A 26,843-nucleotide genomic window follows, 5' to 3' on the forward strand; every position below is an offset into this window, starting at 1 on the left:
CAATGGTGTTGAAGGCAGAGCTGAAGTCCACAAACAGCAACCTCACATATGAGTCCTTTCTCTCCAGGTGGGTGAGGGCCGAGTGGAGGGCAGAGCAGATGGCATCCTCAGAGGACCGCTTGGCACGGTACGCAAACTGGAAAGGGTCAATGGTGGGGGGGAGAACGGACTTGATGTGCTCCATGACCAGCCGCTCAAAGCACTTCATGATGATGGGCGTCAGTGCTACAGGGCGGTAGTCATTGAAGCAGGACGGTGCAGGTTTCTTTGGCACAGGAACGATGGTGGCAGCCTTGAAACACGAGGGGACGATGGCCTGCTGCAGGGAAACGTTAAAGATGTCCGTGAAGACACCCGACAGCTCCCCAGCACAGTCCTTCAGCGCTCGACCCGGGATGTTGTCAGGGCCCGCCGCCTTACGGGTGTCAATAGCGGCAAGCGCCCTCCTCACACCGTCGGCAGAGAGGCGCAGGGGCTGCTCGTGTGGGGGGGGAGTGTATGCAGATAGAGCCTCCGCTAATTATGTGTCCTTGGATGGTTCCTGTCGGTCGGCATGGGATGCAAGTGGATTGGTTTCAATGGTAGCACGTGACTCTGATGCGGTTGGTCTTGCTGGCTCTGATGCGATTGGCTTTGCTGCTTCCGATACTTTAAAATGGCGTCCAGAGACATCCACTAGAGTCTGTGTTTCAAAATCAGCTTGTGTCGGTTGCTTTTCCTAGTGGCCACGGCCACGAGATCTGTTACATACATAAAATAAATCACCAACTAATACCATTTATATTAACTACCTTAGATGAACGGTTGACTCACCGTAGTCTGATTGTGTTAGATAAACGCCGCTAAAGTTGTCATCAAAGGATGCGTGGACATCGGCAAAAACGGTGATGTCTACAAACATTACATAAACATTACATCGTGTTCTACAAATAACCCCAGTGTATTATTATTATTTATTATTATTGTGCCGACAAAATAGTAACATGACTTACCTTTAACCATCTCGAAACAATTTTCGACGCACTCCGACTCCGCTGATCAGAGCGCTGGCTTGTCTTCTCAAAATGAGCGCTGGTCATCCGTCCCAAACTAACTTCAAATTCGGCGGAAAAAAGACCACGCCTATGGGGTCACGTGCCGCTAGAACACTCTGTTACCGCTAATGATTTATGACGTCATTTTAATGACTCGACCTCAGTTCAAACTATTGTATGTTAAACTTTCTCCTTCAGATGTCTTTTTCAACAAAGTTACACGCAGACAGCTTGGAGTCAATAATGTTGATTCTCCTGACTCAACTAGCGGTGGCCCCACAAGCTATTGTATGTCAAATTAGATGCAGCAACACCTTGACTGTCTCCTTCAGATGCCTTTTTTTTTTCAACAAACTCCCCCCTTGACCTCTCTTTTTTAAACAAACCTCCCCCCTTGACGCACTGGTTGATAGCAAATCTAGCTCAGGTGTATCACTTCTTTGGTTTGTTTCACAAAAATGCAGGCCCTATACATGCCCATACATGTCCCCATCCAAAAATGGCGACAGCCAAAGATGGCGCCGTCTCGACTGGCGCTATCTTGGCGCCCGCTAGACTGGCGCATATGCCCCCCCCCAATCCAAAATGGTGCCGATTTATGGCGCCATAAAATGCCATAAAATTTTATGACCCCTACCTCATTTACATACAATAGACATCAAGGGTAAGTGATTCATGTGAACGGTAAGTCATGTGACCTAAGTGATGGTCAACCTGTTGCCCTGGTTACATGAAAGATAAATTTTCAAAAATGAGAAATAAAAAAGCCTAAAGTCTTTATTCAGATTCTGGTCCATTTTCCTTGGTCACAGTCTTAAAATTCTTCAATTTGTTCAGTCATATTGGTACATTTTAAAATAATATTTGAATTCTGCATTTTAGCTAACAATAAAGTACACAGGATTTACAAGTAATAATTCATGTCTTGAGTCAAAATTTTAAATGGTCACATTACAAATGTAGCCAATGAATAAAGGAACTTATTTGGGCTACACATTTTATTTCAACATTTTAACAATGATCGTGCAATTTAAACATTTATCCATGTTTCTTTCTCAGAACATTTATCAGTGAATAGAAATATACTTTGTTTGAAATTTGTCCACATCTAACATTTATGAACAGGAGAAGTGGAGCATAAAAAAATTACAAACAAATAGTGAACAAATGGTGAAACAGGACCAGCCATGTGTTTCTACCTCTGTTAAGGGAAGCTCTTTCACTCATATTTTCTCCTCATGGTGGTTATTCTATTTTTGACAAAGTACTTAACAGCTTTCCAGTCTCTGTTACTCAGTGCTTGTGGTTCTGCAGCAAAGCATCTCTCGCAGTCAAACTTACCAGGAACCTGATTTGTCAATATATAGTACTTCCTTAAATGTTTATTTACTGCAGCACATTCCTCTGGGGTCCAGCTTCTTTTCACAACTTTTTCTGTACCTAAGGGCATAAGAAGAGCACTTTAAGTTTACAACTTAATTAGAACAAGACTGCATGAAGAATACATTCACTTTATGTACAATAGTCCGACAAAATAATTTAAATGAGATATTTTAAAAATTTACAATAGACATAAGTAAATCCGTTATTATCTGGGATATTAATCCGGTCATTTAAGTTGCTAGGTGGTTTTCAGTGTCAGCTGTTTTTATATTAACAAAATTAAAAATAGATGCCCAAAAGGGCAATATTAGAATGGCCCCAGTTTTGGAGTTGGGGGACAGAGGTCTCTCATTTTCTTGACTACTTTTAAGCAGTTTTGCATTTGACCAGAGTGTCACTGCTGGTAGATGAAGCAATTGCTGGCCCCAACAGAGGTTGCACAGGCAGTCAAACTCCGCCATAGCAGCACATTGGGATGCACCATTTCTCTGACAAAACCATTAAGAACAGATACAAGTTGTGCAAAATCAGGGAAAATAAAAAATAAAAATCAGAAAAAAACTTTTTTCAGACAGTGTTTTACATGTATGGGGAATTTGCTTTGATAATGTGCTACACATAGACAAACAAAGATTATATAAATAAATTTGGAAATATATAGTGTGTAAACAAACAAACAAATGCAAGCTGTATAAAAATGGTATCTGCCTTGGTGTGTCAATGTGTGAATTTGCATATTCACTAATAGGTTAATCTAGTGCATTTTTTTTCTCTCTTTTGAGGTAGATGTGTCATGTACATTACCCCTATTTAAAAATAGATGTAAACAAACATCTCACATACTATAATCAAGGTTAGCAATGACCTGTACCTTACATGAGAAAGGATGGGTTAATTTTCATTTTATCACAAAATTCAAAAGTTTAGACTGAGAAAAAAAGTCAAGTGGTGTTTAATATATCTTGCTTGGGTCATCTAAATCTTAGTAAGCAGCATATGTGAGGATAATTAGATACTGATACAGTAGTAACAATTGGACAATTTAAAAGCAACCATGATAAAGTTATATATTGAAAAGGAATACTCCAAACTCACCTCTCTTTTTGGCAGACTTTTCATTACTTGGGCCACGAGATGTGGAGGTACAAGAGGTCACTTCTATGACTTCTGGCACCATCTGAAATGATGATTTTTAAGTGCAGAAAAAAACATGTTAAACTTATCTTATTAGGACAACAAAAACACTGATCAAGGGTACAGTTTCTAACAGCAAACTAAAGAGAAAAAAAAAAAACTATCTACACTTGTGCTCATAAGGAGTTATTTATTACAATAATGTCCTGTAGAACCAATCTTGTTGGAACCAAATTTGCATTTTAGTAAATACGAGACAGTAGCAGATATAAATGTAATAAACTTGTAATATTTAAAAGTGGTGAAATTAAAAAAAAAAATATAAAATCAATATTGAAAATGAGTACTGACCTTAAACTGCAGTTTTACAAACTCACCTTTCTTTTTGGCCATTTTTTTCTGAGTTGAACGACTGGATGTGGGAGTACAAGGTGTCTCCTCAGAAGCTTCTGGCATCTAATCTTCTGAAATATTGATTTTAGGAACAGAAAAAGCGGTTTAAACTTTCAGTGATCTACAGTGACAATTCTTTAACATTTCATGTATATAGAAGTCAGGTTGTAAAATGTGTAACACAAAGAAAAGTGGCCTTTTTTGTTTAACTGATTTCTTTATTGTGTGAACATTTTACCTTCTTGTGGGGATAATATGATGCCATCCTCTGCCCCCTCAGTCATGTCATCTATGTATATGAAAGAAGAATTGTTTTCAAAAGTCAGAATTAAAATTATGATAAAAAGAAAACAAAATTGTAAAATTAACTATTGCTTGGATCCATATTTTAGGTCATCTTAATTGACAAGAAATCAGAAGTAATATTGGTTTACCAGAGATATAAGTGCTCGTCATAATGTACATGGCAAATAAACTTGTGTGAATGAGCCACTTGTTACACAGCTGAATAAGACATTATGATATAAAAAAAAAAAATGTTCGCTGGCAGTATTACTAAGAAATTGTGTTTCCTATAAATGTTTTCAGTAACATTTTATTTTATGGAACACAAACTAACCCTTAGCTGTCAATTAGTAGGCTACATATTTGTGGACTTTAAACTCTTCCTTACTCAATTATTTAATTAATGACTTATTGTGACTGACCAAATTCTAATAGTAAGAGGCCATAAATTAAGAATTTTTTCACAGCAGGCCACTATTTTGTTAACTCAAAGTAAACAGGTAATTCTATTTAATGCTGATTTTAATATGCTCTTCTTAATATGGGGCTTACAAAGAAGTAATCAAGGGGGTTAAGGTTTTCAACCTTAACTGGTAAAAAAGTAATTCCTTTTATAATACAACTATACACCAGTATTCGGGCCAAAACAACAGTTTACCAACTATACATGAGAATATGTTCCCCATTCTAAAGGTAAGGTTTTGCTAATAATTACCAGTAGTTTGATTTTGATCAATTCACACAGTTTGGAAAATATGAAGTGTGCAACTATAAGCTGGATTTCAACTTAAAAATGATTGGTTAATTTAAAAATGAACAGCTTAAGTATCATTTATTTACTACAGATCGGAGTGAAGCCTATTCAGCAGGTAGGCAAGGACTAAAAGTTTTCAGTGCTTGCGACAAAAACAAAAGGATAAACCCTCTCAATGACAGCCTCAAAGTGTAAAATGTATACAACAGAGAACAACAAACAAGTGCCAAATTTCCCAATAACTAATTAATAGCAGCAGCTAGTTAACGGTTCCATAACCAAAAATATTGAACTTTTTCAATACATTCTATCAATACATTTGAATTTATCTGAAAGTTTTGAATGTAGATACAAAACTTAATCTTTGTTAAAAAAAAATAAAAAATAAATGATGAAGCTTAAATAAAGTTATGGCTTGAAATTTCTCCACATCACTCCTATTTTGGACGTTTTCAATTTAATGAGATTTTAATTAAAACAACATTAACATGTAGTCATCTAGTGTGTTTAAAACTACTGAGATAATTCCCATTGAGAAAAATAAATAAATTCATACCTTTCTCTTCCGAAGTCCCATCCGTGTCAAATGTCTCTAAAATGGTAATGAGATAAATTTGAAGAGATTTGTTTAATAGAATAAATAAAACACTCAAGAACCACCTAACGTAGGAAACCATAAAAAGTACTGAAAAAGCATCTTTTTTTTTTTTTTTTGCCTCAAACCAAATCATTTAAAGCAAAACATTTTATGTAAAGCTTAAACAATACTATTTTCAACTAATATACTGTTTGTTCATCCTTAATAAAACATACTCTCCTACATACCGTATTTGCCGGTGTATTGGTCGACCTTTTTCGATCCAAAATCGACCTCGACTTTCAAAGTCAAAGTCAAAGTCAAAGTCTCCTTTATTGTCAATTCCTCCGCATGTCAAGACACACAAAGAGATCGAAATTACGTTTCTCACTATCCCAGGGTGACAAGACAGAGTTCACAACGCACATACAAGTAAACAACACAGGAAAAATAACATAAGAAGTCAACATCAATGAACAATAAGCGTGATAGCACGCTAGCCGCTCCCGATGCACAGCAGAGTCCGGTAAGATGACAGTCAACCAGGCCACTGTGAAAACGAGCACACAGCAGGCACGCACTGTCCGGTTCGTGGATCCTATCAGGCGAACGCAACCCATCTTGTCGTCCCGCGAACGAACGTACGCCAGGAGAATGGAAGGCACGGATGGGCGAGCTGGGTTGGCCGCAAGCCTGGCCCGACGTCTCCGCGCTGGCCCCTCTTCCGCTGCCTCGCAGACCCGCTGCCGACGCATCCCAACAATGCTCCAGGACGGAGCAGTCCGAGCTCAGGACGCAGTCCAACCGGGGGAGGAAGAGCAGGCCAGTCCGGCGTCGCTCCATGACGAACCAGTCCGAGCGCTAACACCAGCAGCAAATCTCTCCACACCAAAGTCCAGAACGCCATAAAACCCACTTCCGCCGATGTTGAGCAGAACATGCCCGCCGCACTAGTAGCACGACGTATCACACGAGACGAATACACACAAAACTGCCAGACAAACACTCAGTAAACACTCACAAAACACCGAACGGGACAGAGAGTGGCCGCTGCGTGTATACACCGAGTCATAAAATTTAACTTCGTATTCAAATGTGATGGTAACCAAGGCCGTTTCTCATGCATCTCATTGTGCGTTGCACTTAGAAAATTTGAACCGGGCGGCGTGCGCGAGTGCGCGGCCGGCTGGAAGTCGAATGAGGCTCAGCGATCTCCTCCGCGGTGCTTATAAACAGCCGATCCGCTCGGCGGGGGCTATTTTCGGCCACTCGGCGCGTGCGCACGGCCTCCCGGATGTGCCGGGCGGCGTGCGCGAGTGCGCGGCCCGCTGGAAGTCGAATGAGGCTCAGCGATCTCCTCCGCGGTGCTTATAAACAGCCGATCCGCTCGGCGGGGGCTATTTTCGGCCACTCGGCGCGTGCGCACGGCCTCCCGGATGTGCCGGGCGCCGTGAGCGAGTGGGCGGCCCGCTGGAAGTCGAATGAGGCTCAGCGATCTCCTCCGCGGTGCTTATAAACAGCCGATCCGCTCGGCGGGGGCTATTTTCGGCCACTTGGCGCGTGCGCACGGCCTCCCGGATGTGCCGGGCGGGTGCGCGAGCTCGCCGGCCGCTGGAAGTCGAATGAGACTCCGCGATCTCCTCCGCGGTGCTTATAAACAGCCGATCCGCTCGGCGGGGGCTATTTTCGGCCACTTGGCGCGTGCGCACGGCCTCCCGGATGTGCCGGGCGGGTGCGCGAGCTCGCCGGCCGCTGGAAGTCGAATGAGGCTCCGCGATCTCCTCCGCGGTGCTTACAAAGTGCCGATCCGCTCGGCTTGGAGCTATTTCCGGCCTCCCGTTGGTGCCGGGCGGCGTGCGCGAGCTCGCCGGCCGCTGGAAGTCGAATGAGGCTCAGCGATCTCCTCCGCGGTGCTTATAAACAGCCGCATGCGCACGGCCTCCCGGAATTTGAACACATTTCGTCAATAAATTTCGCATATTGAATTTTGAAGTTTAATATAATGCAACAATTGAGCTCGACTTATACAAAGGATATATCATAAAATCGTAAATTTCCGTCGAATTTTAGGGGGTCGACTTATACACCGAGTCGACCTGTACACCGGCAAATACGGTAAATGTCACAATTTCATAAATCTATTCTTAAATACGAAGGTTAGTAGCTTCAATTTTCCTTGAATTAAAGTGTTAAATGTTAATACCGTTGACATCAAGGTGGATTTGCAAGGAGAACTTTGCTGATTTTTGCTAACTGCGTGATACCCGCTAGAAGGCGATAGTACTTTCTGTGAACTGCATTGTTATGCCCAAGAAAATCTGCCAACTGGTCAAGTTCTGTGGTCTTGAGGTTCAAAACAGTTGACATTGTAGCAATGTGCTTCCTGAGCTTTTTGAGGTGAGTGCCGTAGGGTTTTTGAGGCCACTGCATTCACTCACAAACTGCCTTATACAATCCGAACCCCTGAGGTAATGGACAGAATTCGGCAATGCAAACAGGTATTGATTTTCTTTCAAAACTCCACATTCTTCCCGCTTTTCAGTAAGCACATCGAGGGATTCCTTCATCGACGGACTCAGTAGAACAGGAACTTTTCTTCCTCTCTTTCCCACTATAGTTATCCGGACAAAATACTTGCAAAGGTTTTGTTCAAGTGCTGTGAGGGCCAGGTTAACATCCTCATGTGTTTCTGATGTGTCCTTTGATAAGTAAACTGACAAATGCATCCTGGAAACCTCCCCTGGTCGCCGGCGGTTGAAAAGGATTACTTGTGCCAGAGTCACGTTGCCAAGATCCTTCCAGCTGGACTGTGAGGCCTCTTTTTTCAAGGCATGAAAACATTCCTCCTGTTTCACTGACAAATGGTTGTGAAGAATCTGGACATCCTGTGTAAAAAGTAATAGTAGAGGTGCATTCCACTTTTTCTGTTCAATCTGAGTTAAAGCTTGGCTTGCAATGTCATATTTCCAACTTTCTTGATATACTAGTTGTGCAAACTCCTCTGCATTTTGGACAGTTTCCTTATCCTTCATCTTCAGTCCTTCGGTCTTAATAAACATAGCTAAAAAATGCATGTTATGACCAATTTTTCTAGCAAGAGATGGTCGTTAAAATTTACCACTTTCTTCATTGAACCCATCTAGACGTTTTGCAGCAGCGACAAGTTCAACATACTTTTCAGGCTTTATGAGATCTTTAAGACTCTTCACAGGAGCAGCTAAGTAGCAGTCTGTCAATCTCTCTTAGCTTTTGACAGATGTACGGGAGCTGGCTAACTACCTTCTCATTCTTGTAGAACAATCTGTATCCAAACTCCAGTATGTAATGATCACTCTTACATGCAACTGTAATCTCATCTTGATGTATCTCACTTAGAAACTTCCAGTACGATTCACTGAACTCTGGTGGAACTGGTTCAGCAAATGCACACAATGCTTGAACTCTTGTTTTCCCCTTTTTGGAAGACTGATCTTGAGGCTTGAATTTGCAGGTCTGGAAATGTCGCTACATGGTCTTTTTTTTTTTTTTTTAACAGCCCAAAGCAATGTTTGAATGTTTCTACTTCTGTTTTCTTCTTTGGTTGTTCCCATGCAATGAGCTTGCCTTGGTTACTTTCCAAAGCTTCATTGTTGTGCTCAAAGTTTCCCTTATTTCGTATATAATCCAACTGCTGTCGTCTTTGTTTAGATTTTTTTGGAAAACTATAAGCTTTTGCAACCTCTACTTTGTCCATGTGTTTGCGCAGCAGATGTCTTGACATTTTTTGAACAAGTAAACCACAATACACACAGTGGTGCTTCATGTTATATCTTCTGGATCCATCTTCCTTCTTCAAAACAGGAACAACATAAACAGATGCTTCCTCCAGGGGTGCCCTTTCATCTATACATGTAGTGGATCTGGAATCATGACTTTCAAAGCTTGTACTCTGACTGGACTCACCCTTGCCTTGCCTCCGAAACTTGCTTCTGTTTCGACTGAATGACACTGTTTTCAGACCTTTTTCCATAGACAATTCCATGCTGGCTTCACTGTCTGAGCTTTCTCCACAGGTTTCTGGAATATATTCGTCTTCACTATCTTCACTTCTCTCATCTAACCCTGTCAAGCTTCTCTAAATCATTTAGAGAAAGGAGAGAAGAACCAAATTAGCATTTCCTTTCCTATTAGAAATTACTAAAAGAAAAGAAAATCAGGCCTTAATTTAAAGTCTAGCTTAAAAACAAAGATGCTAAAACTATAGGTACTTCCTGAGGAGACTACGTTCTTTTAACATCTGCAACAAACTCTTGGAGATGTTCTACCAGTCTGTGGTTGCCAGTGTCCTGTTTTACACCGTGGTGTGCTGGGGCAGCAGCACATCCAAGAAGGACACCTCCAGACTGGACAAACTGGTCAGGCGAGCCGGCTCTCTGATCGGCAAGAAGCTGGACTCATTGGAGACGGTGGCAGAGGCAAGGACACTGAAAAAACTGTTGGACATTATAGACAATGTCAGTCACCCTCTGCACACTGTCATCACTAATCAGAGGAGCCGGATCAGTGGGAGACTGCTCCTCCCCAATTGTAGGACAAGCAGACTGAAGAACTCCTTTGTCCCCCAAGCCATCAAGCTATTCAACTCCTCACTGGGGGGGAGGAGGTGACATGGACATGAACATGGACATGAACAGGGACATGGAAATGCTTGTAATAACTGTACACATTCTTCACGTTGTTAGGGTTTTCCAGGTTATCTTGATCCTATGATTATGTTGAAATGTAACCTGTAATAATTAAACTCGCCTGTCCTGTCTTAACAAAAGTAGTAGAACAAAGTGCTAAGATCTTTTGAACTGATTGACTAGCTGCAGAGGAAGCAATCAAAGTTGTTTTGTTCACACAACATCGTGAAGGGCCCCCTGCTGTGCTTTGATCAGCCAGGGGCTTCGGCCATTTGTCTACTCTGACCCCCACTCTCAACCCCCACTCTGTTTCTCTCAATAAAAATCCTCCTGCACGAGGCCTGAGTGAGACTTCATTCGATAATCGCTGTTCAGACAGCGACGAATGGACTCTCCACCTGCAGGTGTCTAAAAGAACTTGCTTGTCTCCTGTTTGGTTCTTGCAAAATAAGTTGGAGTGAGCAAATCTCTAACATTTTGGTGCCGAAACCCGGGATCCTCATACCCACCATCTGACCGGCGAAGGAGGACGTGCTGCATTGTCGACAAGCCAGCGTCCATTAGGAGGACCTGGAAAAGAAAGTCCTGGGAAGAGAATTCTTCGCTGGGCCAGCATCTTAGGTCTGCCTTCGTCTGACAGAGGTGGATTGACGGGATCCGGCGGTGCAACGAACCAGGGGACAAGTAAGTTAAAGCGCTAAAGATACGGCTTTGGTTTGTCCGAGCTATGAGATACGGCTTTGGTTTGTCCGAGCTATGAGATTCGGCTTTGGTTTGTCCGAGCTATGAGATTCGGCTTTGGTTTGTCCGAGCTATGAGATTCGGCTTTGGTTTGTCCGAGCTATGAGATTCGGCTTTGGTTTGTCCGAGCTATGAGATACGGCTTTGGTTTGTCCGAGCCATGAGGCCTAAAAAAAAAAAGCGCTGGAGTTAGTGTGATTGAGTGTGTGACTGGTAGGATAAATTGACTAAAAAGCAGTTCTAGCGTTGATCCACGGCAATAATACAGGCTAGTAATTTGTTGAAAGGTCAATTTAAACCTGCATTGAGGATCCTCAAAGAAATAAATAAGTAATAATAGTAATAATAATAATGATATTTTTGAGACAGAGATTGTAAAACCTAAAACTACTAGAATTAAGATGGGAAATAAAAACGGTAAATCTCTACCTCTTGACGGAGATGAGAAGTACATGGCGAGTAGATTTCTTAATTGTATGCAATACATGCCAAAGTGGAAGAAAAAGTATGGTGTAGAAGGGAAGTTGAAAGTTGAAGTGTGGAAGATAGTGGTTGAAGTTTTGGAGGACAGTGTGGCTAGGAAGATAGGACTGAAAAAGAAAAGAAAAGAGAGTGAATTGGATTGTGCTAAAATGTGGTTGAAAGCTTCACAAGAAAGAAGAGAACAAATCCAAAAGACAAAAGATAGAAAGTTGAAAAGTGATGAGGCCGCCATTCAATTGAGATTTGAAAAAGAATTCAGGGTGCATAGTGGCATCCCATTCAATGATACAGCTGAGAGTGCTTATCAACAACAGCTTAAAAATGCGCTCCTCACTAATTTCCGCCCTGAAATAGGCAACTGGGTGAGGAAACATTTGGTGGAAGTGGATGTTGCAAGTGTGACAACAACTATGCAATGGGCCAGACATGCTGAAAAAGTGATCAAAAAAGGCAAAAGTTCTGATGTATTTCATCTAGATAATGATGATGATGAACTAGATGAAGATACAACAGTCTTCTTCCAAGGGTCCCAGCAAGGCGGAGGAAGAGGTAGAGGCCAACAAGGTCGCAGGCCGCCATATAATTCAAAACCCCCACGAGATTCTGACAACTGTTGGAACTGTGGGAGACGAAGACACTTCGCACGAGAGTGTCGTTTTGCAAAACAATATCAATCAAAGGGTGGTGGAAGGAGCAGAGGAAAAGCCATATTTTTAGCATGACAAGCTTCCTCCTCTTTGACCGCTTATGCTCATACAGAGAAAGAAAGAATAGATGCCCATATGACAGCAAAACATGTCATTGTCAGATTATTAGATTTTTTTTTTTAGATTATTAGAAGTCCTGTCCATCCAAGAAGTATGACAATGCTGTTTGTATGCCCAAATTACAAATGACTAGAGCTCAAATTGTGTTACACTGAAGTTAAAATATGCAAATCAAGTGGTAAAGGAATGCAACTTGCTTCTAGAAGATAAATAAATAAAATTAGAATGTGCTGTCCTCGTGTGCATGGGAGGGACCAGCTCATGATCGACCACAGGAAATGGCCAGCCTGTGACGAATCATTGGTGCTGGAAACTACCTTTTGCATGTGAGAGCTGTGCATGTGTGTGCGTATATGTTAAAATGATGAACATTGGCTAAAGTTTTAGTATAAAAAAAATTTTTGCTAGACTGTGGTCTATCCAATTTGCACCGCAGAACAGAAATGATTTTGAAAGATAAAAATGAGAGGAAAAAGAGAGAAATCTGTTTGCAAGCAGAAACTAATCCACACTAGTGCATGTTAAGTGTCAAGCCCACATGAGAAATTCGAAGAAAAAAAATGACAGAACATGCTTTCAGGAATTGGAAGAAGCTAAATTGTGAATTTAAGATTTTGCAATGCTACATTTAATAGGAATAATTGATTGGTTGTGTTATAAGATTATACAAAATTCTAAATGCAAGCTAAATCTGAGAGATTGAGTTCTTCAAATTTAAACAAAGAAAAAAATTCAGATTAATTTGCCAATTGTTTGTTGTAGTTAAGTTTTTTTTGAATTGGTGGATTGTTCTACCAGGAAACCTGAGTTGAAAATGATATATGAATGTTGTGGTGAGCTTGGATGAATTGGGACCAATGTGATAGAAAGACTCCTTTTTGGAGACTGCGTGTGAGATGCAAATGAACATTGATGAATGATAGCCTGAATGAAAAGAAATTACAGGTTGAATGGTTGAAGTCGTTGGCGACTACTATAGAGAATTAGTAGAGCGACTTTGATGAAAGAGTGATTTTGAGCAGGTTAAATGTTAGAAAGAAACACGTAGCTTTTGGATTGATAATTAACTAGAAAAAAAAACTGGAGAACCAGTAACACATGTAGAAGATGTGTGAACTGAGAAATTGAGAAGCGTTTTGGAAAGAAAGTCAAATTAAATGATGATGGAATCGTATGTAGTAAAGAACGCATTCTCCCAAAACGTTTGTCAAGGTGTGAGGCATGGGCGTTGCCAAGCCTCAAAAGGGGGGGAGTAAGTAGGACAGATAGTGGAAGATAGTAATAATACAACACTTTATGACAATGAATTTTCGAATACATTTGGTGTTATATTGTGGTAACTTTTTTGCTCTGGTGTAGATGGGTTAGCAACACGAGAGATTTGGAGGTTCAAAAGAAAGACAGTTAAAAGAAAACATTTTTTGGACAATTGCAGGCTAACAGGAACATGAGAACGATAAGAACTACGAGGTGGGATCCAATTTCATTGGGGAGATTGAGAATTCACAGCACCATACTCTAAATCACATTTTTGAGCAAGCATGACAATAACATGTGAGAGGTCAAGACATACAGATCAGGGCTTGATGTGGAAAGCAGACCTCGATGAGTTGATCTTCAATAATGATACAGAAGACAACATACTGTCTGATTAAATTGGAACTATAGATAAAATGTAGCTCAAAAATAGGATGAGTTGCAGGATTTACGATATAAAAACGAGACCGCTGTTATTAGGAGAATTTGAAGTTTGGTAAATAAATGTTACCAGCAAATTGATGGAAGCAGCTACATTTGGAAATAGTCTTACAAGTTTTTATGTCCCAGCTTGTCATTCTCAGTGTCAGAGTCCCTGAAACCCAATCCAAGACTTCGCCTGCAGCCGTGAACAACCACAAAATGGTGCCTGGCTCTGAAGCACCTTTGACCTTTGGCGAAGGACAAGAAAAGACTGCTGTTGTGCTTGGAGGAGGACAAGTACACTCCGGAGGAAATACAACATCCTCGGGGACGAGAAAAGACAGTGAAAAGCGGAGGAACTCACAATGATGAAAATTGACTCATTTGAACAATGGACTCATTCAAAAGTGATGGATGGGGTCGCTCTGAAGCAACAACAAAAGAACACCAACTTGATAGGGTGAAGTGCGGCAAAAAGATATGGACTTGGAGTGTCTGACAACCAAATCGCACTCCTTGCTACGGCGTTCCCAAATTTGGTGGAGCTTGGTTCAAAGTGGAAGGGAGGTTCATTGTGCACTGAGTTTGACAGAACTGAGGAGATTTGATAAATAAATAAATAAAAATTTGAAAAATACGTAGGGCTACAGATTATAATCAGAGATTGAACGGATTTGGATAAAACAAATAGGCTAAAACGGTAGGAAACAAGAGCAAGATCTTATATTTTGGCTCATCAAGCTTAAGACGTAGAGGTCGAGTTATATAAATTTTAGAACAGGACATTTGGCAGTCAGGAGGAAGCTAGGTTGCTCAATGTACCTACTCAATACAATAGTAAGGTTTTTTATACCACAGTGGAGGTTGGATGGTCAGAAAGTTAGGTACGTTCAATTTTTGACATTCACACAGTCATGCATAGGAGTCACAAGGCGACAGTTAACAAGACAATGACTGCAATAGGGGCCACCTACGACTGCACCGACATGAAAAAGTAGAAGTGAGAGAGCAGAGTATGGGATTATATGCTAAAACGTCTGCTATACAGTTACCAATAGGAGATTCTATCAAGAGAAGCTACATTTTCAAAGTCAAAGTCAAAGTCCCCTTTATTGTCAATTCCTCCGCATGTCAAGACACACAAAGAGATCGAAATTACGTTTCTCACTATCCCAGGGTGACAAGACAGAGTTCACAACGCACATACAAGTAAACAACACAGGAAAAATAAAACAAGAAGATGAACAATAAGAGTGATAGCACGCTAGCCGCTCCCAATGCACAGCAGAGTCCGGAAAGATGACAGTCAACCAGGCCACTGTGAACACGAGCACACAGCAGGCACGCACTGTCCGGTTCGTGGATCCTATCAGGCGAACGCAACCCATCTTGTCGTCCCGCGAACGAACGTACGCCAGGAGAATGGAAGGCACGGCTGGCGAGCTGGGTTGGCCGCAAGCCTGGCCCGACGTCTCCGCGCTGGCCCCTCTTCCGCTGCTTCGCAGACCCGCTACCGACGCATCCCAACAATGCTCTAGGACGGAGCAGTCCGAGCTCACGACGCAGTCCAACCAGGGGAGGAAGAGCAAGCCAGTCCGGCGTCGCTCCATGGCGAAGCAGTCCGAGCGCCCTTAATCTCTCCGCACCAAAGTCCAGAACGCCATAAAACCCACTTCCGCCGATGTTGAGCAGAACATGCCCGCCGCACTAGTAGCACGACGTATCACACGAAACGAACATACACAAAACTGCCGGACAAACACTCAGTAAACACTCACAAAACACCGAACCGGACAGAGAGTGGCCGCTGCGTGTGCACGCGCCGCCATCTTGAACCGGAACATGAGAGATGGATTAGAATCTCTTTGTCTGCGTGGGTGCGTGTGTGTGTGTGTGTGTGTGTTCACACCCTGTGTGGGTGCAAGCGTGTGAGGAGAAAGAAGGCATGGGTAAGACAATCTCTTTTAAACCAGGAGGCAATAAATGGGAACGCCCCTGTCATAAATAGTTTTTGGTTAAAGGGAATCATTAGGAAGTGTTCAAACTCTTCCCGCAAACATTCCTATTTGCCAATTAAATGGGCACTACAATTGACTACGAGAGTTGCAAGCAACAGATGAAGAGCAGTCCTTGGCAGATTATATGATCAGGACGCTCAAACTGTGTCAAAGACAAATTTACTGCCGCTTGATCTTTCCTCCTCACAGGTCGACAACCCCATCAATCCAGGAGACTGGGTCTACATCGAGGTCATCAAAGGAAGGAACTGGGCCAGCCACGACGGGAGGGACCATTCCAAGTCTTGCTGACTACACATGGTGCACCCAAGGTTGCAGGACCCACAAATGCATTAACGACGACTGCTCTCCAGGAGGAAACTGGATGGGAGCTTTGGACATCACCGCTGTGTGCCAGGATGGGAGAGCCGTTTTCAAGGTGTAAGGGCTCTACTACCAACATGGCTGCACCATCGGACGGGACCTACTTCATTCAGAAGTTCAGAGGCACTGCCTCACCTGCATCCTATGAGTGCACGTGCCTGTTCAGTACGGATCATGGTTTTGTGGTCACAGGAGTTGTCCGATGCTGCCTGCCAACTGGACACGAGTGTGTGCGCCGGTGTGTGTGACAGACCTCACCTACAGACTAGAACATCATCAGCTGACGAAAACACGGGCACATATACAACTTCTTAGACGTGACAGTTGTGATAATGATAATGAGACGTGGATTGCGTAGATGCTGTTCTGTTGAGCATGTATTACGGAAACTTGTTGATTTGACCATCGAAAATGCTTCACAAGTGATGGATACAATGATGTACTGTTTCTGTGTTTTTCTTTTTATTTGTTATTGATAGCATTCTGGTCGCCTGTGGCAACGGGGCCGTGTAAGAATTTTCCTGCTAATAACATCTGGCCAGCAGGTTTTTCGCTTACACAATAAGTCTGAGGTAATGCCTCATCTTCACTGGAAAGTGTTGCTATCATTGTTTGTTGTTTTTATTTTTCCTATTCTTCTTTCTTCATTATACATATATATATGTTTTTCTTTCTTACTTGTCTTTGTTGTTTGGGGTGTCATAATCATATGATAAAACAGGAGGGAGATGTTAGGGTTTTCCAGGTTATCTTGATCCTATGATTATGTTGGAATGTAACCTGTAATAATTAAACTCGCCTGTCCTGTCTTAACAAAAGTAGTAGAACAAAGTGCTAAGATCTTTTGAACTGATTGACTAGCTGCAGAGGAAGCAATCAAAGTTGTTTTGTTCACACAACATCGTGAAGGGCCCCCTGCTGTGCTTTGATCAGCCAGGGGCTTCGGCCATTTGTCTACTCTGACCCCCACTCTCAACCCCCACTCTGTTTCTCTCAATAAAAATCCTCCTGCACGAGGCCTGAGTGAGACTTCATTCGATAATCGCTGTTCAGACAGCGACGAATGGACTCTCCACCTGCAGGTGTCTAAAAGAACTTGCTTGTCTCCTGTTTGGTTCTTGCAAAATAAGTTGGAGTGAGCAAATCTCTAACACACGTCAATATACAATGTGCAATATTATGGCAACTACTGTGTAGTGTTTTTACCTCCCTCAATTTTCTTGCCTAGTTTATCTTTTTGCCTCTTTTACATTTCATTGCTAACTCTTGCACTGTGTGTATTTCTGCATCTTCTGTATGTCTTGATCTCTTGTGTTTTTCTTGTGTATTTTTGTATTTTACTGCTACTGGACACAGAATTTCCCTGAAGGAGTAATCCCAAGGGATTAATAAAGTTGAGTCTAAGTCTAAGTCTAAAAAAAAAAAGAAAACTGCATAAAAGTGAAATGTTTTTGTCAGTCTTCTCAGAAAGTGAAACTCATCTTATATAGAATCATTACACAGAGTGATAGAAATGGACATACTGTTGAAAAGCCTGACATTAGTGCTTAAAACAACCTTTTCTGATTGGCCTAATATGATTTTCTAGGACACTACATTCAGGGATTTCTTTACCTGTGAGCCATAATTGTCTAAATTACAAGATATAAAAGCTTGAAACAATCTACTCAATGTGCAATAAAAAAATACAACAAAACAACAATAAAAAATAAATAACAATAAAACAATAGTGCGAAGGTCTTCGCCTTCACACGCAATTTTTCCAGGAATTGCAATTCTAGTTGTGTGAAGGCGAAGGCCTTCACACATTGTTATTCTACTTTATTATTATTATTATTATTATTATCCATCCATCCATTTTCTGAACCGCTTAGTCCCCACGGGGGTCGCGGGCGTGCTGGAGCCTATCCCAGCCGTCATCGGGCAGTAGGCGGGGGACACCCTGAACTGGTTGCCAGCCAATCGCAGGGCACACAGAGACAGACAACCAATCGCACTCACACTCACACCTAGGGACAATTTGGAGTCTTCAATCGGCCTACCAAGCATGTTTTTGGAATGTGGGAGGAAACCGGAGTGCCCGGAGAAAACCCACGCGGCCCCGGGGAGAACATGCAAACTCCACACAGGGAGGGCCGGAGGTGGAATTGAACCCACACCCTCCTAACTGTGAGGCGGACGTGCTACCCAGTGCGCCACCGAGCCGCCTATTATTATTATTATTATTGTGTGAAGGCGAAGGCCTTCACACATTGTTATTCTACTTTATTATTATTATTATTATTATTATTATTGTGTGAAGGCGAAGGCCTTCACACATTGTTATTCAACTTTATTATTATTATTATTATTATTGTGTGAAGGCGAAGCCTTCACACATTGTTATTCTACTTTATTGTGTGAAGGCGAAGGCCTTCACACATTGTTATTCTACTTTATTATTATTATTAGTGTGAAGGTGAAGACCTTCACACTATTGTTATTGCTGTCCTTTATTATTAGTGTGAAGGTGAAGACCTTCACACTATTGTTATTGCTGTCCTTTATTATTAGTGTGAAGGTGAAGACCTTCACACTATTGTTATTGTTGTCCTTTATTATTATTATTAGTGTGAAGGTGAAGACCTTCACACTATTGTTATTGCTGTCCTTTATTATTATTAGTGTGAAGGTGAAGACCTTCACACTATTGTTATTGCTGTCCTTTATTAGTGTGAAGGTGAAGACCTTCACACTATTGTTATTGCTGTCCTTTATTATTATTATTAGTGTGAAGGTGAAGACCTTCACACTATTGTTATTGCTGTCCTTTATTATTAGTGTGAAGGTGAAGACCTTCACACTATTGTTATTGCTGTCCTTTATTATTATTATTATTAGTGTGAAGGTGAAGACCTTCACACTATTGTTATTGCTGTCCTTTATTAGTGTGAAGGTGAAGACCTTCACACTATTGTTATTGCTGTCCTTTATTATTATTATTATTAGTGTGAAGGTGAAGACCTTCACACTATTGTTATTGCTGTCCTTTATTATTAGTGTGAAGGTGAAGACCTTCACACTATTGTTATTGCTGTCCTTTATTATTAGTGTGAAGGTGAAGACCTTCACACTATTGTTATTGCTGTCCTTTATTATTATTATTAGTGTGAAGGTGAAGACCTTCACACTATTGTTATTGCTGTCCTTTATTATTATTATTCTACTTATTCCGCTCACTTTTTTGACGCTTAACTCCTTCCACATACTTCAACCGATTCACTCCGTTCCACTTTTCACTTATTCCAAATATTCATGACACGGCTGCTTACATTTTTTTTGTTCGAAAAATTTTCCGTTTTCACAAAATTCACGATTTTGTGGCATTTTTTTCCCCATTCATTCTTAATGGCAGATTCAACATTTCACATTTTTGTTGTTCCAGTTTGAAATTCACTTATTTCAACACATTCAAATCACATTGGGGACATTCCCAAACTTGCCAAATTCAAAAATTTCACGTTTTCACTTTTAAAATTTGCACAAAATTTTGCAAAATTTCACAAAATTTAGTTTTTCACTTCTAGTTTCTACATTTTTCCACCGATTCAACTCGTTCCAACTTTCAACTGTTCATCTTTTGCCTACCTATTCCACACCTTCCCACTTAGCAAAATTTCCAAATTTTCAATTTTGAAATTCACACCAAATTTTCCCAAAATTTAGTTTTTCCCTTCTAATTTCTACATTTTTCAACCGATTCAACCCATTCCAACTTTATTCACTTTGTTCACCTTATGCTTACCATATTCACCCCCTTCACCCCCACTTCCACAATTCAACCCTTGACCCCCACTTCCAGAGTGGCGGCCATCTTGGATTGACCCTGAAGTGCCCCAATGAACCCGGAATGAACTGGAAGTGCCCCAAATCAAACCGGAATTGACCCCAAATGAACCGGAAGTGACCTCAGGTAAACCGGAAGTGACCCCAAATCAAACCGGAAGTGACCCCAAATCAAACCGGAAGTGACCTTTTTAAACCGGAAGTGACCCCAAATAAACCGGAAGTGACCTCAGCTAGACCGGAAGTGCCTCTAATCAAACCGGAAGTGACCCAAATAGACCGGAAGTGACCCAAATCAAACCGGAAGTGACCATATTTCAACATTAAGTGCCCTAAATACCTACATTTGCGCTAACTTTTGCAAATTTTGCCCGATTAAACCCATTTCAACATTTTAACCCCAAAAGTGAACCTCCTAAAGCTGTTTTTTTCCTTTTGTTCCAAATTTCAAAAAATTTTGGTGCAATTTTTTTTCTTTTAATTCCCATTCATTCTCTATTAGGATTCAAGATTTGCTCTAACTTCTACATTTTTTAACCGATTCAACTTGTTCCAACTTTGAACTGTTCTTCTTTTGCCTTCCTATTCCACAATTACCCACTTACCAAAAATTCTCTACAATTTTGTTTTTCTAATCTAATTTCTACATTTTTCAACTTATTCAACCCATTCGACCTTTCAACTGTTCATCATTTTCCTACCTATTCCACAACTTCCCACTTACCCAAAATTCCAAATTTTCAATTTTGTAACTGACACCCAATTTTCCCAAATTTCCTTTTTCCCTTGTAATTTCTACATTTTTCAACCGATTCAACTCTTTTCAACATCATTCTGCAACATTCCCCAAGTATTTATTCAACCTCTTCACCTTCACATGCAATTTCTTCAGGAATTGCAAATTCTAGTTATTATTATTATTATTATTCTACTTATTCCGCTCACTTTTTTGACGCTTAACTCCTTCCACATACTTCAACCGATTCACTCCGTTCCACTTTTCACTTATTCCAAATATTCATGACACGGCTGCTTACATTTTTTTTGTTCGAAAAATTTTCCGTTTTCACAAAATTCACGATTTTGTGGCATTTTTTTCCCCATTCATTCTTAATGGCAGATTCAACATTTCACATTTTTGTTGTTCCAGTTTGAAATTCACTTATTTCAACACATTCAAATCACATTGGGGACATTCCCAAACTTGCCAAATTCAAAAATTTCACGTTTTCACTTTTAAAATTTGCACAAAATTTTGCAAAATTTCACAAAATTTAGTTTTTCACTTCTAGTTTCTACATTTTTCCACCGATTCAACTCGTTCCAACTTTCAACTGTTCATCTTTTGCCTACCTATTCCACACCTTCCCACTTAGCAAAATTTCCAAATTTTCAATTTTGAAATTCACACCAAATTTTCCCAAAATTTAGTTTTTCCCTTCTAATTTCTACATTTTTCAACCGATTCAACCCATTCCAACTTTATTCACTTTGTTCACCTTATGCTTACCATATTCACCCCCTTCACCCCCACTTCCACAATTCAACCCTTGACCCCCACTTCCAGAGTGGCGGCCATCTTGGATTGACCCTGAAGTGCCCCAATGAACCCGGAATGAACTGGAAGTGCCCCAAATCAAACCGGAATTGACCCCAAATGAACCGGAAGTGACCTCTGGTAAACCGGAAGTGACCCCAAATCAAACCGGAAGTGACCCCAAATCAAACCGGAAGTGACCTTTTTAAACCGGAAGTGACCCCAAATAAACCGGAAGTGACCTCAGCTAGACCGGAAGTGCCTCTAATCAAACCGGAAGTGACCTAAATAGACCGGAAGTGCCTCTAATCAAACCAGAAGTGACCTAAATAAACCGGAAGTGACCCAAATCAAACCGGAAGTGACCCCAAATCAAACCGGAAGTGACCTTTTTAAACCGGAAGTGACCTTTTTAAACCGGAAGTGACCTCAGCTAGACCGGAAGTGCCTCTATTCAAACCGGAAGTGACTCAAATAGACCGGAAGTGACCCAAATCAAACCGGAAGTGACCATATTTCAACATTAAGTGCCCAAAATACCTACATTTGCGCTAACTTTTGCAAATTTTGACCGATTAAACCCGTTTCTACATTTTAACCCCAAAAGTGAACCTCCTGAAGCCGTTTTTTCCTTTTGTTCCAAATTTCAAAAGATTTTGGCGCAATTTTTTTTTCTTTTAATTCCCATTCATTCTTTATTAGGATTCAAGATTTGCTCTAACTTCTACATTTTTTAACCGATTCAACTCGTTCCAACTTTCATCTGTTCAATTTTGGTTTTCTACTCTAATTTCTACTTTTTTCAACTTATTCAACCCATTCAACTTATTCAACCCATTCCACCTTTCAACTGTTCATCATTTTCCTACCTATTCCACAACTTCCCACTTACCCAAAATTCCAAATTTTCAGTTTTGAAATTCACACCCAATTTTCCCAAATTTCCTTTTCCCTTGTAATTTCTACATTTTTCAACCGATTCAACTCTTTTCAACATCATTCTGCAGCATTCCCCAAGTATTTATTCAACCTCTTCACCTTCACACGCAATTTCTTCAGGAATTGCAAATTCTAGTTATTATTATTATTCTACTTATTCCGCTCACTTTTTTGTCCGTTAACTACTTCCACATACTTCAACCGATTCACTCCATTCCACTTTTCACTGATTCCAAATATTCATGACACGGGTGCTTACATTTTTTTCGTTCAAAAAATTTTCCGTTTTTGCAAAATTCACAAAATTCCGGCAAATTCTTCCCCATTCATTCTTAATGGCAGATTCAACATTTCACATTTGTGTTGTTCCAGTTTGAAATTCACTTATTTCAACACATTCAAATCACATTGGGGACATTCCCAAACTTGCCAAATTCAAAAATTTCACGTTTTCACTTTTAAAATTTGCACAAAATTTTGCAAAATTTCACTAGATTTAGTTTTTCACTTCTAATTTCTACATTTTTCCACCGATTCTGCTCGTTCCAACTTTCAACTGTTCATCTTTTGCCTACCTATTCCACACCTTCCCACTTAGCAAAATTTCCAAATTTTCAATTTTGAAATTCACACCAAATTTTCCAAAAATTTAGTTTTTCCCTTCTAATTTCTATATTTTTCAACCGATTCAACCCATTCCAACTTTATTCACTTTGTTCACCTTATGCTTACCATATTCACCCCCTTCACCCCCACTTCCACAATTCAACCCTTGACCCCCACTTCCAGAGTGGCGGCCATCTTGGATTGACCCTGAAGTGCCCCAATGTACGCGGAATGAACTGGAAGTGCCCCAAATCAAACCGGAATTGACCCCAAATGAACCGGAAGTGACCTCAGGTAAACCGGAAGTGACCCCAAATCAAACCGGAAGTGACCCCAAATCAAACCGGAAGTGACCTTTTTAAACCGGAAGTGACCCCAAATAAACCGGAAGTGACCTCAGCTAGACCGGAAGTGCCTCTAATCAAACCGGAAGTGACCCAAATCAAACCGGAAGTGACCATATTTCAACATTAAGTGCCCTAAATACCTACATTTGCGCTAACTTTTGCAAATTTTGCCCGATTAAACCCATTTCAACATTTTAACCCCAAAAGTGAACCTCCTGAAGCCGTTTTTTTCCTTTTGTTCCAAATTTCAGAAACTTTTGGTGCATTTTTTTTTCTTTTAATTCCCATTCATTCTCTATTAGGATTCAAGATTTGCTCTAACTTCTACATTTTTTAACCGATTCAACTCGTTCCAACTTTCAACTGTTCCTCTTTTGCCTTCCTATTCCACAACTTCCCACTTACCAAAAATTCTCTACAATTTTGTTTTTCTACTCTAATTTCTACATTTTCAACTTATTCAACCCATTCCACCTTTCAACTGTTCATCATTTTCCTACCTATTCCACAACTTCCCACTTACCCAAAATTCCAAATTTTCAATTTTGAAATTCACACCGAATTTTCCCAAATTTCCTTTTTCCCTTGTAATTTCTACATTTTTCAACCGATTCAACTCTTTTCAACATCATTCTGCAACATTCCCCAAGTATTTATTCAACCTCTTCACCTTCACACGCAATTTCTTCAGGAATTGCAAATTCTAGTTATTAGTGTGAAGGTGAAGACCTTCACACTATTGTTATTGCTGTCCTTTATTATTATTATTATTATTATTATTCTACTTATTCCGCTCACTTTTTTGACGCTTAACTCCTTCCACATACTTCAACCGATTCACTCCGTTCCACTTTTCACTTATTCCAAATATTCATGACACGGCTGCTTACATTTTTTTTGTTCGAAAAATTTTCCGTTTTCACAAAATTCACGATTTTGTGGCATTTTTTTCCCCATTCATTCTTAATGGCAGATTCAACATTTCACATTTTTGTTGTTCCAGTTTGAAATTCACTTATTTCAACACATTCAAATCACATTGGGGACATTCCCAAACTTGCCAAATTCAAAAATTTCACGTTTTCACTTTTAAAATTTGCACAAAATTTTGCAAAATTTCACAAAATTTAGTTTTTCACTTCTAGTTTCTACATTTTTCCACCGATTCAACTCGTTCCAACTTTCAACTGTTCATCTTTTGCCTACCTATTCCACACCTTCCCACTTAGCAAAATTTGCAAATTTTCAATTTTGAAATTCACACCAAATTTTCCCAAAATTTAGTTTTTCCCTTCTAATTTCTACATTTTTCAACCGATTCAACCCATTCCAACTTTATTCACTTTGTTCACCTTATGCTTACCATATTCACCCCCTTCACCCCCGCTTCCACAATTCAACCCTTGACCCCCACTTCCAGAGTGGCGGCCATCTTGGATTGACCCTGAAGTGCCCCAATGAACCCGGAATGAACTGGAAGTGCCCCAAATCAAACCGGAATTGACCCCAAATGAACCGGAAGTGACCTCAGGTAAACCGGAAGTGACCCCAAATCAAACCGGAAGTGACCCCAAATCAAACCGGAAGTGACCCTTTTCAACCGGAAGTGACCTTTTTAAACCGGAAGTGACCCCAAATAAACCGGAAGTGACCTCAGCTAGACCGGAAGTGCCTCTAATCAAACCGGAAGTGACCCAAATCAAACCGGAAATGACCATATTTCAACATTAAGTGCCCTAAATACCTACATTTGCGCTAACTTTTGCAAATTTTGCCCGATTAAACCCATTTCAACATTTTAACCCCAAAAGTGAACCTCCTGAAGCCGTTTTTTTCCTTTTGTTCCAAATTTCTGAAACTTTTGGTGCAATTTTTTTTTCTTTTAATTCCCATTCATTCTCTATTAGGATTCAAGATTTGCTCTAACTTCTACATTTTTTAACCGATTCAACTCGTTCCAACTTTCAACTGTTCCTCTTTTGCCTTCCTATTCCACAACTTCCCACTTACCAAAAATTCTCTACAATTTTGTTTTTCTACTCTAATTTCTACATTTTCAACTTATTCAACCCATTCTACCTTTCAACTGTTCATCATTTTCCTACCTATTCCACAACTTCCCACTTACCCAAAATTCCAAATTTTCAATTTTGAAATTCACACCCAAATTTCCCAAATTTCCTTTTTCCCTTGTAATTTCTACATTTTTTAACCGATTCAACTCTCATCATTCTGCAACATTCCCCAAGTATTTATTCAACCTCTTCACCTTCACACGCAATTTCTTCAGGAATTGCAAATTCTAGTTATTATTATTATTCTACTTATTCCGCTCACTTTTTTGACGCTTAACTCCTTCCACATACTTCAACCGATTCACTCCGTTCCACTTTTCACTTATTCCAAATATTCATGACACGGCTGCTTACATTTTTTTTGTTCGAAAAATTTTCCGTTTTCACAAAATTCACGATTTTGTGGCATTTTTTTCCCCATTCATTCTTAATGGCAGATTCAACATTTCACATTTTTGTTGTTCCAGTTTGAAATTCACTTATTTCAACACATTCAAATCACATTGGGGACATTCCCAAACTTGCCAAATTCAAAAATTTCACGTTTTCACGTTTAAAATTTGCACAAAATTTTGCAAAATTTCACAAAATTTAGTTTTTCACTTCTAGTTTCTACATTTTTCCACCGATTCAACTCGTTCCAACTTTCAACTGTTCATCTTTTGCCTACCTATTCCACACCTTCCCACTTAGCAAAATTTCCAAATTTTCAATTTTGAAATTCACACCAAATTTTCCCAAAATTTAGTTTTTCCCTTCTAATTTCTACATTTTTCAACCGATTCAACCCATTCCAACTTTATTCACTTTGTTCACCTTATGCTTACCATATTCACCCCCTTCACCCCCACTTCCACAATTCAACCCTTGACCCCCACTTCCAGAGTGGCGGCCATCTTGGATTGACCCTAAAGTGCCCCAATGAACCCGGAATGAACTGGAAGTGCCCCAAATCAAACCGGAATTGACCCCAAATGAACCGGAAGTGACCTCAGGTAAACCGGAAGTGACCCCAAATCAAACCGGAAGTGACCCCAAATCAAACCGGAAGTGACCTTTTTAAACCGGAAGTGACCCCAAATAAACCGGAAGTGACCTCAGCTAGACCGGAAGTGCCTCTAATCAAACCGGAAGTGACCCAAATCAAACCGGAAGTGACCATATTTCAACATTAAGTGCCCTAAATACCTACATTTGCGCTAACTTTTGCATATTTTGCCCGATTAAACCCATTTCAA

The 26,843-nt window shown here is 40.4% G+C and overlaps 1 long non-coding RNA gene across 2 annotated transcripts; it reads right to left on the minus strand.

Annotated features, from left to right (window-relative positions):
• Positions 1-2,014: 2,014 nt before the first annotated feature.
• On the minus strand, positions 2,015-26,843 carry LOC137840060 (uncharacterized). 2 transcript variants are annotated; one of them, XR_011086456.1, is made up of 7 exons: positions 24,260-26,843; positions 5,809-24,194; positions 5,540-5,575; positions 4,183-4,233; positions 3,929-4,015; positions 3,513-3,594; positions 2,015-2,474 (listed from the first exon to the last, which is right to left on the minus strand). It is a non-coding gene; the product is annotated as an uncharacterized lncRNA (long non-coding RNA). The 2 variants fall into 2 exon arrangements; XR_011086455.1 differs by having other exon boundaries at positions 4,183-26,843.

This window comes from Syngnathus scovelli, chromosome 2 (genome assembly GCF_024217435.2).
Source record: "Syngnathus scovelli strain Florida chromosome 2, RoL_Ssco_1.2, whole genome shotgun sequence".
NCBI lineage: Eukaryota > Metazoa > Chordata > Actinopteri > Syngnathiformes > Syngnathidae > Syngnathus > Syngnathus scovelli.